This window comes from Muscardinus avellanarius (assembly GCF_963383645.1).
Source record: "Muscardinus avellanarius genome assembly, chromosome: 1".
Lineage (NCBI taxonomy): Eukaryota > Metazoa > Chordata > Mammalia > Rodentia > Gliridae > Muscardinus > Muscardinus avellanarius.
This window is the reverse complement of record NC_137786.1, coordinates 33,113,171-33,124,370: the sequence shown is the minus strand read 5'-3', so window position 1 is coordinate 33,124,370 and position 11,200 is coordinate 33,113,171. Positions and strand designations below refer to the sequence as shown.

Here is an 11,200-nt window from a genome sequence, read left to right as displayed (position 1 = left end):
ATGCCACACAGTTAACGCATGGACATGTGGATACAAGAGTTGATGTAGGAGAGTGTGCACTAGAAAAAATAGCCAAATGAGCTTCAGAGTATCACAAACACAATAAAGAATAAGAAAATTAAATTTATTCTACTGATTGATTATGGCTTGGGGTTTTATTATTCTTTTCATAAATGTCAGTTGTTCCTAAATTCATTTTAACAAGAAGCCATAACTTGGTAAGGCTGCAAAAATCAATAGGTTATCAAAAGTAGAGATGTTGTTTTTCTTTTCTGAGTTTCAAGCTACGTAGAAGAGCGAGGATCAACTATGGTTTCAGATGTCATGAGAAAATTCACAAAGTCTGGGCAGGCAGCCTTTCACTGGATATACCTGGTCACAGTCTAGTATCAAGATGTCACGAGTTATACAGAACACAGTGGGGAAAGACCTCACCTATGTCATTGCTCTTTCTAGAACTATTTAATGGCAACAACCACTGAAATAAAGCATTAGCCTTTCGATAAAAATTATGAAAAGGTAGAGCCAGGCGTGGTGGTGCACGCTTATAATTCTAGCGCTTGGGAGGCTAAGACAGGAGGATTGCACAGGTTCGAAGCCAGCCTCAGCTACTTAGTGGGGCTCTCCAGCAAGTTAATGAGACCCTGTTTCCAAATAAAGTATAAAATAGGTCTGGGAGTAGAGCCCAGAGGTAGAAAAGCCCCTGGGTTCCACCCTTAGTACCACCAAAAAAAAAAAAAAAAAAAAAAAAGGAAAGATAATTTTTTCTTATTTTATCTTTTTATTTGAGTAAGGTAAAAACAGCTTAGAAAATCAAAAACATCATTTCCCTAAATGCCAAAGGAAGTAACAAAAAATCGAAACCTGACATTTTTTAATTATAATATTTATTTCCTGAGGAAAAATAACTTATCTCTTATGTAGCACTGTACTTGGTAGGAGAAAGACCTATTATTTGAAGTTCAAAATATGTCTAGGCTTAATAGTTAATTAGCAAAGAAGATTTTATTCCTCTCTAAGAAACATATTTTACCTACTTAACACTCACTTCCTCTCTGCCTTCCCCCACAACAAAACTCCATTAAAAAATAATAAACATAGCCAGTCATGGTGGTGCACGCCTATAATCCCAGTACTTGGAAGGCTGAGAAGGGGGATCACAAGTTCAGGAGCAGCGTCAGAAACATACCAAGGCTCTCAGCAATCTAGTGAAACCATGTTTCAAAACCAAAAAATAAAGCCAGGTATCATGCCACATGCCTGTAATCCCAGTACTGGAGAGCCTGAGATGGGAGGGTCATAACTTTGAGAACAGCCTCAGCAATTTAGCAAGACGCTCAGCAACCTAGCAAAACCCCGTTTCAAAACAAAAAATAAATAAATAAATAAATAAATAAATAAATAAATAAATAGATAAGGCCGTGGGTGGAGCTTGGAGGTAGAATGCCCCTGGGTTTAAACCCCAGTACCAATCCCCCTGCCCCAAAAATGTATAAGCATAATTCTTTTCAGCTTTGAATTGATTTCATAGTTTCGTCTGAATTATAATTTTATAAAGGTAATAAACTTAACGATGGTATTTATTTAGTAAATATTAGCTGAAATGAGAATGCTGGGTCACTTTCTCTATAAATACCTGATGAAATTAATTAAAGCTGGCACTTAGAAAATGAACTACTGAAATATTAAAGACATAAAACATCCTCCAGGTGAGTGCTTGCCACTCCTCCTCTCTGTCCTTCCTTTGCTGCTCTTCCTATTATTTCCTTTGGTTTTTAGGTAAGCAGGAAAAAGCCATCTCACTTTCTGTAATTTGTTAGTCAGTATAAAGTACATGCTTTCTATGTACTCTTAGGCATTGTGCTTCCAACAGGGTTCTTTTTCTGATTCTAATTATACTTCTCCATTTCCTGGTTGTCATGTGTGCCTGGTATGTATCTTATCTGGACAGTTTCATGCTGGAAATTCTTTTTTTTAGATCATTTCAAATAGGACCCCTTAAATATCTGGGTATAGGATTGTAATCTATATGCTCATTTTCAACTGTTTCCCCCCTCCCTTTTTAATTTTGGCAGCTGAGATCAGAATTATAATGTCAAGCATAAATGACAGTAAGAAAAATACAATTCTTAGGGTTAGGGTTAGGGTTTTAATTAGTGTTAAGGTTAAAATTAGGGTTAGGGTTAGAGTTAGAATTAGGGTTAGGGCTAGGATTAGAATTAGGGTTAGGGTTGGGGTTGGAATTAGGGTTAGGGTTAGGGTTAGAATTAGAGTTAGGATTAGGGTTAGGGTTAGGGTTGGAATTAGGGTTAGGATTAGAATTAGGGTTGGAATTATGGTTAGTGTTAGGGTTAGGGTTGGAATTAGGGTTAGCGTTAGGGTTGGAATTAGGCTTATTTTAAGTTTAGGGTTAGGGTTACATATAAGGAAAAAAAGAATATAATTAAATTATTTTCTATAAATAAAGACAAAAGACATGGAGAAAGAAAGGAAAGAAAAGATGAACTCTACTCAGCCTTTGGAAGGAAACGAAGGGTTAACACGGAGGAGAGCAGGAGAGTGATGGGGTCATTGCATGGGGGGGGTTAACATTGGGCTAAAAGAACTAAAATGTGAAATGAATCATCACCAGTTAATTGATCTTGGTATAAATATTTGTTAAATTTACATTAATTACAAGAAGTTTGTATTAATAAAGAAATATTTCCTCTAAGAAAACAGATACCACACTTTTCTGCAATTGTTCTTTCAAATTCCTACAGGAATTTAGTAAAAATATTATACTCAAAGTCACTAGATCTAAAACTTTGAAAGCAACCTTTAATAACACCCCATCCCTATAGTTCTCTTTGGCCACAGAACAGGCCTTTCTAAAATACTGGGTATATTAAAATCATCTATGCTACTATAGAATAACAATAATCAGTTTATAAAACTAAATATTTTGTCATCAGTACCTATAGCAGAGAAATGAACCTGATGTCAATACTTACTAAAACTGGGCAATATCGACCAGTAGAGTCTAGAAGAGAAATTCTAAGTACAATAGAGTATGTTATGAATCAAAAATAAAAGAGGAAGGGCTGAAGGTCATGCTCTTCAGTGGTCTGAAGTGGTGGCAGAACTGAGAAAATAGTTCCAATGAACCACAGTAGTTTTCTGGCAATGAACAGAGTAATGGAAAACAAGTGAATCGACAATTATGCTCACTCAGTGTGCTAACTTGTGTTTACAGGGGAGCCTCCACACACCCTCAGACTCTACTGCCCTCTGACTTGGGAAAAGTAACCCTGTAGAATTTTAATGAAGCTACCCTGCATACAAATCTTATTCAAGTGAGCATCAACTTCTGTGTTTTTTAACCACTTCATATTCTAGCATATATCAATGAAAGAAGTTCCACTTTTTAAGCAGACAACAGAAAAGTTGTCCTGCCAAACTTGTTTTCTTATAATTTTCTCTTCAATGACTGTTGATTTTTCATCTCTCACAGTATTTCCAAGTTTGGAAGGACAATTTAAGTTTTACTGAAGCGAAGAATAAGTGCCTCTTTAAGATCAAAAGGTAAGCTAATAAAGAGCAAGTATCTGTTCAGAGTTTAAATCCAAAGTATGACCTACTTTTAAGACGTTATAGCCTAGAGGAGAAAGTCTTTAGATCTAAATGTCAGCATGTTCTTTTAAAATTATTGTGATTATTTTTAACTCCATCATTCTTTCAATGAAAAAACACACACAATATAGCCTATTTATCAAAGACTAGTGAATACCACATCAAAAAGAGTAAGACATATCTATAGAATGATCATGAAAATATACTGTATCAGCAGTGACAGCAAGAATGTTCCATCCCATATTCCAAACAGCCTGAAAATTTAAAATAACAGTGTCAGATAAATGGAATAGGTATGTAAAAAGTTTTTAGAATTTTTCACCTAATAATGGAAGATAAATCAGTGAAAAACTTCTTTTTCAATGTTACGCTATTACAACCATGGTAACAATCCATAAGCACTGTATAAGGACTTTTAAATATATATATATATATATATATATATATATATATATATATATATATATCCGGGTGTGGTGGCGCACGCTTGTAATCCCCGCGCTCGGGAGGCTGAGACAGGAGGATTGCACAGGTTCAAAGCCAGCCTCAGCTACTGAGTGAGGCTCTCGGCAACTTAGTGAGACCCTGTTTCCAAATAAAATAGAAAACAGGTCTGGGAGTGTAGCCCTGAGGTAGAAAGCTCCTGAGTTCCACTCCCAGTACCACTAAATAAATAAATATATATATCTGGGCATGGTGGTACATGCTTGTAATCCCAGTACTTCATAGGGTGAGACAGGAGGATCAGCTGGGGACATAGCTCAGAAGTAGAATACTCCTGTGTCCAGCACTGCTAAGTAAATAAACAAAGTTTATTTATAGAAACATAATCAATAGCATATGTAAATATCCATGGGGACTCAAAGACAATCATAATACAGTGGTCAAAACCAATACTTTTCAAGTTAAACAGACATAGGCCTCTTGGCTATAATATTTCTAGCTATAAGAAAGTTGGTAGCCAGGTGGGCATGGTGGTGCATGCCTGTAATCCCAGGACTTGGGAGGCTGAAACAAAAGGATTGGAGGTTCATGGACAGCTTCAGCAAATTAACAAAACCCCCTTGCAACTTAGTGAGACCTTGCTTCAAAGTAAATAAAATAAAGTTGGGGGTGTAGCTTAGAGATAGACAGTAGAATGCTTCTGGGTTCAATTCCAAGAAGGAAAGGAAGGACTGAGGGAGGGAGGAGAAAGGGTGAGGGCGAGAGGGAAGGAAAGATATCACTTTAAGTTTTAGTTTTCTCATCTGTAAAATGATATATGAATTACAGTGAGCTGTGCTGAGAAATAGATGACCTAATAAATATTAAGTGCTCAAACACTTCTAGTGTGTAGGAAATGAACAACAAATAATAGCTATTGTTTTATTTTGATATAACAACCAGACAATTTAAAAGGAGATAAATAATGAAAACCAGTTGTCCTATTATTAATCAAATATATATTTCTTTTTTTAAGGAGGGGCAGTATTGAACACAGGAGCATTCCATCTCCAAGCTACCCCAGCTCCATTTTTTATTCTTTATTTTTAAACAGGGTCTCACTACGTTGCAGAGGGCCTCGTGAGGTTGCTGAGGCTGCTGTGAATCTGCTATCCTCCTGTCTCAGCCTCCCGAGTACTAAGATCACAAGTGTGCACCACCATACCTGGCCAAGGGTATACTTCACATCAAAAGATCATGACCACTTCATCATCATGACACCATCAAAGAGCGCTGTAGAACCCAAACCAAAAGAGTCACTGCCCTCACAGAGTTTATAACCCAAACCAGCTACCACTAGCATCAACTAACACCTAGAAGGGAGGAGACACGAGGCTGAGACAGGAGAATTGCGCAGGTCTGAAGCCAGCCTCACCTACTTAGTGAGGCCCTTTGCAACTCAGTGAGACCCTGTTTCAAAAAGTAAAGAATAAAAAGTAGGGGTGTGGTGTTACTCACAGATTGAATGCCCCCGGGTTCCATCCCCAATACCGCAAAAAAAAAGAAAAGAAAACTATACAACAAACTTAGACCAGAAAGAACCTAAGATCCAAGAAAGTGAAGGAACTTAGACTTAAAACCTGTGCTAAGTAAGGTTCTCACAGAAGAGTTCCTGGATCCATAAATGAGATTGGAAAAGTACTTAGAGAGTAATTTTTAACTTCTTTCTGCCTTGCCAGCAGTCCCAGTGAGAACTCCGGCTTTCCTTTAACAGACTGCTAATTGACTGCAATAAAACTTTGAGGAAAGTTTTGACGAGTCTTCAGAGATGGAAATGATGTTCAGACCCACTGGGGAATCGTGGCCATTACAATGATTAAAACTGCCTTACTAAGTTTAATCACATAATCAGAGTGTTCATGTTTAGGGAAATCTCTCAGTTTTTTTCATCAAATTATTATAAAAACTCTTCTCCAATAGGTAACTAGGGAAAGAATTTCAAAGCCTCGATACAATGATGCGGCTGCTCATTATTTAAATGAATACTCTCTCTGGGTTTTATGTTTTCCACTTCTTTGGAGTGTTTTAATTGGCTTATCCCTTGAGCAGGCAGTAAAAAGGCTAGTTTTGTGCACACTAGGCTTTTAAAAATCCATTTTATTAAGTTAGACATTTTTCTCTTTTATGAACCATGTATATGAAATTACACTAGAAATACTTGAAGCTAATTAACTGAAGCTAATATTTTAGTCTTGTTTTTGGGGGAAAAAATCCATCAACTTCTTAAGTCTGGGTATCAGTTGTCACTTCCTTATAAGCAAATCAGCTAAAACTTCTGATGCTGTGAAGATTCCGAAAACTGTCAAGATCAGAGTTGATTCACTAATAATTCACAAAATCTGATCTTAGCATCTGTGTAAACTTTCTCCTGTAATACACATCTAGAAAGGTTCACCCAAAGGAAAGGTGCTATGGGTGCAGAGGGAGCCTGAGCATTTGGCATATGGAAGTCATTGGGACGTGCGCCTAGGAGGGTGGACAAGCAGGAGCCCAACTCAGCACTGTTTACGAGTCTACGTAACATATGCCAATCACCCAGTGGAGAAGCAGATTTCAGAAAATGTGTGAATGATGAAAATGCTTCATATGATTGAAGGGTGGCCATATATCCAGTGTATGCAACGACGTACACTTCCCCCACATGAACTAGGAAACCCTCTTGAGTATCAAGGGCAAAACTGAATGAAGAAGAGGTGTCCCCCTGAGTCACACTGCCCAGTAGGTTAACAAAGAATTTGCCACACTTGATTCCATATACGATGTATGGATAAAAGCAATCTGAGAGATTCAGGTGGAAAAAGTAACCAAGGGCCTGGTACGATGGAGCACACCTGTCATCCTAGTACTTGGGAGGCTGAGACAGGAGGATCACAGCTTTGCAGCCAGTGTGTAGTAACTTAGTGAGGCCTTTTTTCAAAGAAAAAATAAAATGGGCTGGAGGTGTAGCTTAAAAGTATAACACCACTGGGTTCAATCCTAACATACACAGTAGTCAAGGTAAAAACTACAAAGCTAAAATTGAACTACTTGGTAGATATGATCAATAAAATCCACTTATTATTGAAGATCTCTATTAAGGAAATGACTCTGACGCTGAGGCGGTGTACCCACAATGGTCGGGTGCTGCAGAGCATTGCTGGGGAAAACCCATGAGGCCTGGGGTGCTTGCCTTGGGGCAGGCCAACAGCAACTGCTGCCCACGAGGCTGCGCGTTTTTTTTTTTTTTTTTTTTTAGTGGTACTGGGGGTGGAACCCAGAGGTTTTCTACCTACGAGCTATACTCCCAGACCTATTTTATATTTTTATTTGGAAACAGGGTCTCACTAAGTTGCTGAGAGCCTCACTAAGTAGCTGAGGCTGGCTTCGAACCCGTGTGATCCTCCTGCCTCAGCCTCCCAAGCACAGGGATTACAAGCATGCGCCACCATGCCCAGCTGAGGCCACGCATTTGTTGTCCTGAGGTGTAATAATGTTTCTGAATGCCCCACCTGTTTCTTCAGCTGCCTCATTGCTTATCTTTAAAAAACTGTACATGGAAATAAGTTTTTTGGCAAATGATAAAAAATATTGATTCAGATAGTTTGCATTAAGTATTCTTAGACTAAGTATGCCTCCCATTTTGCTCCAATTATAAAAATAATGAAATAACATATAAACAACAAAATAGAACATAATGACATAAAATATGATTTTAAGGCCCAAGTCAACCTTGAGCCAATTGAGACTCAGATAACCTAGTCTACCTCTGGAGTAAACTGGTGTGGGTGGCTGACACAGGACAGGCACCCTTTGCTCACCTGCACTACCCGCTTGATTATGCCTTAGAGTCCTTTACCGAATAACAATAACTATATATATATATATATATATATATATATATATAGTTAGCTCCAAACAACTCTTGCAAAATAAATGCATTTTAGTGAGATGGACATAGAAAGGTACTACATCTAAACTTTTGTATATATCTATCTACCTACTACCTACTTACCCAACTATTGGAGTTCTCAACTGTAAAACAAAATAAAACAAAACAAAACACACACACACACACACACACACACACACACACACACACATGGAATTTTCTTTGGTGTTCACAGCTATATCAAATCTAATTCTGTGGCGTCAAATACTGTAGATGTAAATCTTGTGATGAAGTTTTGCAATTGGAGGTGACACTTTAAAGGTCCTTTGGCCTAACCTACTCATTTTACAGAAGAGGAGACTAAGGCACAGAGAGGTCAAGCAACCTCCCTATAGAGCTAGCTTTGAAGGCAATCAGTTTGGAAGCAGCAGGGGCACAAGACCTAGCACAGTGCTCCTCCTCTACAGGGTTGTGTCCTCTACTCCTGTCAGAATCAGTCCACAGACACACTGAGAAATACGTCTCTGATGAGATGGGCATGCAGAAGGAAATCTGATCCAAAGCTGAGTACAGCTGGAAGAAAGCTAAGGACAATCATGGTTAAACACAGGCCAGAGGTCCAGAGCAAAGTGGCAACATAGAGACAGGAGGCACAGGGTCAGGTTACACAAATTCAATCAGCAAAAACAGGGAAATTAGGTTAGGGGACCACAGAGGAGAAACACTGGATCTCACGAGGTTTTACAAACAGAAATCTAGTCCCAGGCCAAAAAAGTTTCAGTGCTTTTTAGTCAGGTTCCAGGAAAAAGGGGGTAATGGGAATACATACAAATCTCAGGAATTAGTATATTAATTATGCTTATTCAGCTGATATGGAACTAAGGATTTTGACTCAACACATGGAAAGTTTTCCCTTCTCTCTCTCATTTCCCTACCTTAGCAGGAGCTCTGGATCTCCCGTTACTCTCATAAACCATTCATCCCCTACTCCTTAGATACAAAATTTACCCAACCATACCATATGTCTCCTATAGCCCAAGTACCTCTTTAACATACTCTCTCCATTCTCTCCCCACAGCTTGCTTGAGTTCTTATCACCGCTCACAGGAGACCAGACTCGCCTAACACCTCTTACCCTGCCTCTTGCTTTCATTTCCTCCAATCTATCTTCCATATAGACGACAACATGATTCTTCAAAAACATAAGGCTGGTCGTGCATCCCTCTTGGTTAAAGCCACGTACTAAAAAGGAGAAATGCAGGCTTCCCTCTGTGCTTGTCCCACCCCAGTGGTACCAAGAGGGGGATGGCATGTCATTGTGTGAGGTAGAGACAGAGGTTTGTTTGAAAAGGCGTTTTCAATCTGTCCCCCGTTTCAGTGGCATATGGAGTGCAGAAAGAAAAGCTTAACAGAGTCTTCTTAGATAAATGGAAATCACAAAATACATACTGGTTTTGAAATACTGAAAAATTATCTCCTGTAGGATAAAATAGAAGCACCTTGTGTATCTTTGTAAATGAGGGAAGTCCACATTAGCCACCAGTCACTGTCAAATTTAAATATTATACAAGCATGCACAGACACGGTTCTATATGAAATGCCCCTCAATTTACAGTGGAATTATATCCAAATACATCTATTATAAATTTAAAATATTCTAAATAAAAAGTATAGCTAATACACCTAACTAACCAAGCAGCATAGCTTAGTGATGCGTTACCTGCTAGAGGAAGGGTTGTCCACCCTGGTGATCATGTGGCTGACTGGAAACCGCATTATACCACGTGTACATAGCATGAGCTCAGGAAAAGATCAAAATTCGAAATTCAAAGCATAGTTTTTAGTGAATGCATATAACAGTGTAGAGCTGAAAATGTGTTAAGTCACACTCTTGTAAGTCAGGGCCCATCTGTCCCATTCAGGTTGCTACCAAGCAAGGCACGTTCTAAGCATGTGGATGTAGGAAAGTAACAAAGAGTTTTTTGACTTATCATACCTTGTCTAACAAAAATATTCTTAATTTATCAACATAAAAGTAATAATTCACGTACTTTGCTATAACTTCAAACTAGTATTTCAGTGAAATGTCTAAAATATCTTTCCCTCTTTGAGACACACATTTTATGTGTGGGAAACATTCAAGTCTCATCCAAATATCTTTAGGATCTCCATATGTTTTAACTCAGAGCATTTGGAAAGCTTGTTCTACTACTAAATGGTTTATAGGCAAACCTTCCTAGGCTTACAAATAAAAATAGCAAAATGTCATCTGGCTACTACATCCAGTCAGTGACAAAGAATTCCATTTAAGTTATGGCCACTTAAACTTAGCAAAATGTCTTAATTTTACGCCATGTCTATGCTCTTGATTTACTACCTCGGTAATAAAATATATAACACATGAATATAGTACAAGATGAATTATTTTCCTTCAGTATATGTAGACTGGTCTCTCCATTTTCCTTAAGGAAAATGGATATAAAATTTAGAAGTACTCTCCGTTTAAGTGATAGCAGTTGGAAAATACAGCTAAGGGAGAGAGACTCAGACTGTCACTCTGCCTGAACATTTCAATTTGAACTGATCTCTCTTCTTCAAACTCAATTCCATTTGACTCTTGTTAACTGGGATCCCCTCGTCACTGCTTCTTCTTCCTCCTCCGCCTCTGCGACTATACCCCACTTACCCATCTCTGTAGGGCTTTCTATATAAACCACATTCTCTACAGATATTCTGCCCTTGATAAAATACATATCTTGACTCTGAACATACTCTGGAAGAGAAAGAGCCCTGAGAGTCTCTTTCATACTGCCAAGGCCTTTCGGTTGGAATGAGTGAATAGGATCTCACACTCTGAGAGACCTCGCAGATCAAGGATAAAAAATATACAGACTGCCTGGAGAGAAACCCAAGCTCCACACCCCTTAGTGTGTATCCTTAGGTAAATTACTCCACCTCAGTAAACTCATCTTTAAAAGGACTATAAGAATACTAACTTCATAGATCTGATAAGCAAGCCCACTGAAAGTATTTAGAATAATTGCTGCTACAAAGTAGATGGACAATGCTGCTAATATAATAATTATAATTATTACTACTGATACCCTCACTGCCATCACTAATGTTAAGGTAGGTGGTAGCAGTGGGAAGAAAGCCTCTCAAGTCATGGGATTATAGACATGTACTACCATGCCCAGCTCCTGTCTCACTAAGTTACAAATGGCCTCACTCAAGTTG

General features: G+C 38.3%; 1 protein-coding gene across 3 annotated transcripts in view; it reads right to left on the bottom strand.

Moving 5' to 3' along the window:
* The window catches only part of WDR70 (WD repeat domain 70), a gene marked incomplete at its 5' end in the record, with an annotated part of 251,957 nt that overhangs the window by 71,487 nt on the left and 169,270 nt on the right, over positions 1–11,200 (bottom strand). The gene's annotated exons all lie outside the window — the stretch shown is intronic.